Source organism: Gigantopelta aegis, chromosome 5, assembly GCF_016097555.1.
Source record: "Gigantopelta aegis isolate Gae_Host chromosome 5, Gae_host_genome, whole genome shotgun sequence".
NCBI classification, from domain to species: domain Eukaryota; kingdom Metazoa; phylum Mollusca; class Gastropoda; order Neomphalida; family Peltospiridae; genus Gigantopelta; species Gigantopelta aegis.
Window position 1 is genome coordinate 43530 of NC_054703.1, and position 7945 is coordinate 51474.

Here is a 7945-nt window from a genome sequence, read left to right on the forward strand (position 1 = left end):
TCCAGGTTTCCACTGGGAGTGGCCGTACCCCGGCCTCCGCCGGGGTTGGGCATGCCCAAATCTCCGTCAGGTCTATGTTCCTCCCGATCAACCTCGCCGGAATCGACCGAGTCGGTTTCGCCCAAGGATGCTGGGTTTATGCCCGGAGCGGTTAGCCTTGGGGGAAAAAGGAAAGGGTCAGAGACGGGTAAAGGACGGGGGGGTAAAAAGTCTCGGGACTCCAAATGTCCAGTCCCAGGCTGTGGAACATGCACCCGTAAATTACGGGCGCATGCCCTGTCAGTACACATTCCGGGAATCTTGGGGGCAGCAAATCCACGTACCCCAAACCTGGCTACCATTCGGTGGGCGGCAGTGAGAGACCTGGCAAGGAGGGTCTGCGGACCGTCGGGTACTCCGCGTCAGTTGGCTACTAGACTGGGACCATTGATCCCGAGTATGGTGGGCCCGTCAGAGGTGGACGTGCCCGCAATAGAACAGATGGCCCGTTTGCTGGGTGAGCCATCTCAGCAGTTTACTCTGCATCCAGTGTTGAGCCTGTCTGCGCTCATACACTGGAGAGCGTTGTTACATGCGGTGGCATTGTTGTCACTAGAGGACCGCCGTTGGTTTTTGGGATGGTCGGCTCACGGGGTAGATATTCCTCGAGATAAGTGTATCCCGGCGGGAATAGAGATTTCTCACGACGATGCCCCGGGAAGGTTGGTACTAACAGGGAGCGGGAAGTCTCTGTCGGTAGAAGGGGACACTAGAGTGGTCTTAGTTGGGGCAGAGCCCGGTGAGAGCTGGGCGGCTTCTTCTGGGCCATTAGTCGAGGGGAGGGGTCGGCTTCAAGGGGTGGATGCCCATTTTCATCCAAAGTCTTGTGCCCGGGTAATGAAACTGGGCACAGATCCCAGTTTGGAGAAAGTGGTGCGGTACAACTATCCACAACGTATCCCCTGCCCCGCTATTGAGGTGATAGGGGGTGTGTCAGTGTACATCGAGCCGGGTCATTTTCCACCTACGGTGGAATGCTACCCGGCCTGGAAAGTGGTAGTAGGGATTCATCCCCGGTTCGCAACCACGGTCCAAGACGCGGATAGGGGATGGGTGGAGAAGATGGCCACTAAGAATGGGGTGGCCGTCTTTGTTGGGTTGGATTATTCAGCCGACGTGGGAACGTGGAGGGCTCAGGAGATGCTGATGAAAGCAATCCTGGAGACCAGCAGGCCGTTCACGCCTGTAGTGGCGAGTTTTGTGGGGGGAAATTGGAGTCGTGGCCCTCTCGCAGCTGGTATCCTTCTCCTCCAGGAGAGGTGCCCTCCAACCCAAAAAATTCACTTAACTTCTTTCGACGGGGGGTGCCAAGCAGTTAAGGATGCCTGTAGGTTGTTCCCGGAGGCCTATTTTGGGGTCTCCGGGAAGGTGTTTGCAATGGACGGGGAACAACGCCAGGCAGTGGCGCTTATCCCCGTCGATCGTCTTCTATTGGAGACAAATGCTCCTCATATCGGACTGAGGGGCCACGGTCCTAGCGGCCCGAGTTACCTCGGAGAGGTGGCAGCCGAGGTGGCCAGGGTTCGAAAAACCTCCCTGGAAGCAGTGCTGCAAAGCACTGTTTCCAACGCCCGGCGGTTGTACGGGCTGGTTAACCGGTAAAGAAAATAAAACGGGAGGGTGATTATTAAACCAGTAGGTTATATGGGTTGTCTGTACGGAACGGGTTGGTACCCGGCATTAGCTGGGAACAACCTTCCATATCATAGAGATATGTACTGAATTTAAAATATTGAACATAATTATTTCACAATGGTGGGGGATTTTCACTGGTGGTATATTTTAATTATGGTCTGCTAGACAAGAGAATTAGGGCTAAATTCGAATAACTGTATGATATGTCTAATTATAATGTTTTATTTCAGGTCTAACAATATTATCCAGTTAAATGTATTTCAGGTGAATGGTTGGTGTTCAGCATCCACTTGGGGAACAGTTAATTGGGTATGGGAGGCCTGTGGGTAAGTAATCATAGAAGATGTCCCAGGAAGGGGGGTTGGATTTTGGGTAATTGGGAACAGACCTGATTTTTAAGGGGTCTCTTCTCAGGTAAGTATGTAATACTCAGAAGATAAAACAGGACATAAAATTATATTTTTCCTGGATGATGCGGACCTTTTCCATCTTTTGTGAGGGGGAGGGAAGGTATCTGCCATGAAAAATCCTGTTTTATCTTGTTTTCCTTAGGGAGAGGGTCCCAAATTATTTTGTGGGGGAATAATAGTTAATTTTCAATTAACTATTGCTAAGTTGAGGGATAATTATTTGAATTATGACTCTTTTTTGGTAAGGATGTAATTAGGAGGCCAACATCATATAGGGCAAAATGTGATGGACCAGTTTTTTGTTAGGTTTGTGTAATATAATGTAATATAGTTGCCTTGACTGACATTTGCAAAAGGCTGAGTTGGACTTTATTTAACTGTTAACTTTTAAGTGTTTAACTTTTAAGTGTTCAACTTTAAGTGTTATTCAAGGAGTAGTTCTTGGTGTTTCATTATTAATATTCATGGATTTGACTTTAACTATGCTCAATGGATAATATTCGTGGATATAACTTTAATGGCCTTTCTGGATGCCACCGCCAGATAAGTCAGTATCTTTTTTACTAACAGGATATGACTGTTTCTTTTGGGGGGTAGTCTTAACCTATAACAACAGGAAACTCTGGATGTTTACAAGGAACCTGTTTATTCATGGATGGTCGTTGAATCCTGGCCCGGATGAGTCCGAGCCAGTAACCCGCTGGTGAAGTGTTTAATGTTCCCTGGAAATTCGGGAGGTGATCTTCTCTTCTATAAAACGGGGGAGAGTGTGGTGACTCGCGACCAGTCGACGACCGGATGTCAAAGTTGGAACTGGTCCGCCGCCTGACACCCCTGGAGACAAATAATCTACTGGTGCCTTACCATGTAGGGAATGGCGGGAAAAAGGGACTCACCCATTGGACGAGGAGCGTCACATGGAAACAAAACGACAGCAGACGATTCTGGAAGGCGAAGCCCGCACTCTTGCATCTGAACCTAAAGAAGGCCAGAAGCAGTGAAACTACCAAGTAGATAAACCGTAAGGGCTGCACAGGTGTTTCTGACATATTATGATAAACTTTTCGTAAAGGCATAGGTCACATTTCTTATTTATGTTACTGTAGGGTTGGCATTTCTTGAGTACCTTCCACTTTATGCGGAAGGATTTGTTATTGTCCTTCAGGTTCCATATGTCAAAACACATATGGAACCTGAAGGACAATAACAAATCCTTCCGCATAAAGTGGAAGGTACTCAAGAAATGCCAACCCTACAGTAACATAAATAAGAAATGTGACCTATGCCTTTACGAAAAGTTAAATATATATATATATATATATATATATATATATATATATATATATATATAAACCATTGTTCAATTCCAGAAAACCCCCAAAACAACAATAAAAGTTTTGTATTCTCCAGCATTTGTCACGATGGCTTTTACTTGTAGAATGGGGGAGGGGGGGGGGGGGATTGGTTTGGGGGGGGGGGTAGGTACAGGGTTCGCAGCCCGGTACTGGCTCCAACCCAGAGAGCGAGTTCTTAAGGGCTCAATGGGTAGGTGAAAGGCTACTACACCCTATTCTATCTCACTACCCAACTAACAATTAACCCATTGTCCTGGACAGACAGCCCAGATAGCTGAGGTGTGTACCCAGGACAGCGTGCTTGAACCTTAATTGGATACAAGCACGAAAATAAGTTGAAATGAATAAAAATATTTTCTTGTTCGTTTGTTTGTGTTTGTGTTTGTGTTTTTGTTTTTGTTTTGTTTTTATTTATTTATTTGTGTTGTTTTGTTTTTGCTGTGATGTGATGTGCTATGATGTGCTGTGTTATGTGGTTTGTTTTCACCTTATTACTCCATTCCACCTGTCGACACGTCCCAAGTCCGCTCCACTGTCCGTTTGAGTCACACTTGGCTGAACTGGTGTTTCCAAACAACTGGAACAAGTCGTTACACTCCACAGACGTGAGGCTGTTCAAAATGGTGGACTTGTATGTAACATCGCCATGGTCTACTGATGGGATCCCGCAATCCACTACAATAATATACACATGTTAAACAATATCTCGACTTATTGTTATTAAACTGTATTAAAATGACTATCCTCAGTTTGCTGTATTGTAAGATGATTTCGACTAATACAGTGTTGTAACATATTAAACATATTTTATAGTTTAGAATACCAGCGTCTGTATATTCAGTGTGTTTTTGATCTGATGGACCATATATTTGCAAGTAGCCAAAAAATGGATTTGGTATCCCAATAATTACGTAGCCAAGTGGTAAAGTGCACGCCTGATGCGCGGTCGGTCTAGGATCGATCCCCGTCGGTGGGCCCATTGAGCTATTTCTCGTTCCAGCCAGTGCACCACGACAGTTATATCAATGACCGTGGTATGTGCTATCCTATCTGTGGGATGCTGCATATAAAGGATCCCTTGCTGCTAATCGAAAAGAGTAGCCCATGAAGTGGCGATAGCGGGTTTTCTCCCTTAATATCTGTGTGGTCCTTAACAATATGTCCGACGCCATATAACCGTAAATAAAATGTGTTGAGTGCGTCAATAATCATGTACGTACGACAAAATATATATTGGGAAATAAAATTACATTTGACCTAGTGCAAACTCCAGGACGATCAGAAACACCTTTAATATACAACCACTGATATTTTATTTAGAAAACTGTATTTAAACGTTATGTAAGTACAGTCGTTAAAAATGTCCGTTGGTCTTAGCTAGCTCGACGTAATGGGCGCCGGCGATGATCTTCAGTACTCTGTGGATGGTGTAGTTGTCCATGTCTTCGAAGAGTATTCCCTGTCTATAGAGATCATCTTGGCGCGACGTCACCACAAGTCCAAAATTCCCGTCTCGTAGTTCCATGGCGTGGATGACACACTCAACTCCGTCAGGAAACTTCTTAAAGTTGCCCTCAAGAATGCCTCCCGGCAGTGAGCTGGTGTCCGAGGTGTCCCCGACCAAGTATCGAGCGTACTGGCCCTTGACCATGGAGATGGCTAGGCTCCAGGCGGTGTCCCTGCCCCGGGCGGTCGCGGAAGGCCGGGCCTTGGCTGGCTGGTCACTACTCGGTGGGGTGACGGCCTTCCGCTTCGCAACAGCGCCATACATAGGGGTCTTGGCGGAGCCCCCCGGGGGTGGGGGACTCGACGCCGACCGCCTCGAAGGGGTTGGAACGGGAGACGCACGCCGTGGAGTTTCGCAGATCGCTGTGTCCAACTGCGGCGTCGACTGGTCCGCTGGCTCAGTCTGTTCAGAGGTTTCTGCGTCGGCTGGCACTGGTTGGTCGGGTCCCGGGGGTGGGGGCGGCGACGCAGACAGGACCGCCGCTGGCGGTTGAGCCGCAAGTTTAGGTCACCCCTGAGCCGTCCTTGGTGCAGGTTTCCTCTTCCTCCTTCCCCTTCCCTTCCTCTTCGTCGTGTTCGTTACCGCGTCGCCATACACCAAAGTCACGGTTGCCAGTGAGCCAATGTAAGCGACGCGGTACTCTAACAAAGAGCCGTAGCTTGTGTCCGAGGTGTCCCCGATGAAGTATCGAGCGTACTGGCCCTTGATCATGGAGATGGCTAGGCTCCAGGCGGCGTCCCTGCCCCGGGCGGTCACGGAAGGCCGGGCCTTGGCTGGCTGGTCACTACTCGGTGGGGTGACGGCCTTCCGCTTCGCAGCAGCGCCATACATAGGGGTCTTGGCGGAGCCCCCCCCGGGGGTGGGGGACTCGACGCCGACCGCCTCGAAGGGGTCAGAACGGGAGACGCACGCCGTGGAGTTTCGCAGATCGCTGTGTCCAACTGCGGCGTCGACTGGTCCGCTGGCTCAGTCTGTTCGGAGGTTTCTGCATCGGCTGGCACTGGTTGGTCGGGTCCCGGGGGTGGGGGCGGCGACGCAGACAGGACCGCCGCTGGCGGTTGAGCCGCAAGTTTAGGTCACCCCTGAGCCGTCCTTGGTGCAGGTTTCCTCTTCCTCCTTCCCCTTCCCTTCCTCTTCGTCGTGTTCGTTACCGCGTCGCCATACACCAAAGTCACGGTTGCCCGTGAGCCAATGTAAGCGACGCGGTACTCTAACAAAGAGCCGTAGCTTGCAATAAGTCCCCCCAGGTGTGGTGGGGTGGGGGTGGGGGGGGGGGCAACTCGAGAGAGCAGAGCGACACGTCTTTCCTCATCGAAGGCATAGCTCGGAGTGCCCGATACAGAGAGATCTAATAGATATACAGTTAGGAGAGATATTTGGATAATCGTGTTTTATTCAGTTACGGGTATTATAGGATCCCCGTGACAAGAGACATAGAAGTAAAAAGAGAGAGAGAGAGAGAGAGAGAGAGAGAGAGAGAGAGAGAGAGAGAGAGAGAGAGAGAGAGAGAGAGAGAGAGAGAGAGAGAGAGAGAGAGAGAGAGAGAGAGAGAGAGAGAGAGAGAGAGAGAGAGAGAGAGAGAGAGATGGAGAGAGAGGGAGAGAGAGAGATGTGACGGAACATGCTCTTATCTTTTCGCCTGTGGCGATGTTAATTGTTTTAGAGGGCCGTGTGCAGCTTGGTTACGTAATACCCCGCGCAACGGGGGTGGAGCTGCGTCTCAAATTGCACTTAAACCAGGTGTGGAGGCCATGTGGCCAGTAGTTACGTTATAACTCCGGTAGTGCGGTTTATGACCGGGGTATTGCTATATATAAGATCTTATCTCTGATTATACCTAGAGCCGAGACACTCGGGTATTAGACTGCCCGATACAGATAGATAGATAACAATTTAACGTGTCCATATACCACTAGGGTTTCGAACACGCCCATCCAGAGTCCGACCTCCGATAACATCGGTGGCCTGACTCGGGATGAGGGGAGGATAGAGTTGAAAATGGGCAGAATTTTGAAAATAGCTATTAGTAAAAAAGTTGATAGAACTAAAAAAATAAAAAAAAATAAAAAGTTACAAGCCAAAAATAAAAAGAATTGACTGCTCGGCCGAATATTTATATAATTTGGAGCATTTTAGATGGAAAGTCCAAAAATAAATAAGAGAAAGAAGAGAGGATCGGACTATTTAATAGTATTAAAAAAAAAGAGAATAATTTCGACATATAATTTGAACGGAGGTCTGAAAGTTTAAAGTCCGATCTAAAGGTCCGGGCCGGGGGTGGTGGGGGGGGAGGCGGGGCCCCCGGGGGGTGGGGGGGGGGGGGAGTGTGTTGAGTTTAAGGTGGGCGGAAATTTGGAATATGACTTTTAGGTAGTTAGGTCAAAGACCTAAAGCCAAAATGAGCTCATTATACAACTATGTCTGGACAAAAAATTTAAAAAAAAAAAAAAAAAACCAAAAAAAAAAAATTTTAACCCCCAAAAAAATAAACCATTTAAAAAAAAAAAAAAAAAAAAAAAAAAAAAAGTCAAAAAAATTTAAAGGTTCGAACTACGGGGCGGAAAGTGTTGGGTGAATGTGGCAATTTTTTCCCCCTCCAAAAATTTTAAAAGGCCGGAGGGGAAAAAAAAAAAAAAAAAAAAAAAAAAACAAAAAAAAAAAAAAAAAAAAAAAAACCCAAAAAAATGGGCCCGGCGTGACTTGTTTGGGAGGTGTAGGCCAGGGCCGAAGGTTTCCCTTTTGAAAGAGATCACCGGCGGAGTCCCCCAAAAAGGCCAACTTTTTGTATTCCTGGGGGTGGCCCTTCCGTTGGAAACCTTAAAGGGCCCTTCAAAAGCCCCCCCCCAGGGTGGGCCGAGGGCCCCCGACCAAGTATCGACAGGCCTTGATCGGAGATGCGCCCCAGGCGGCTCCTGCCCCGGGAAGGTCGCGGAAGGCCGGGCTTGGTGGCGGCCCAAAACCGGTGGGGTGAGGCCCGTTGAACAGCGCCTTGGGGTTGG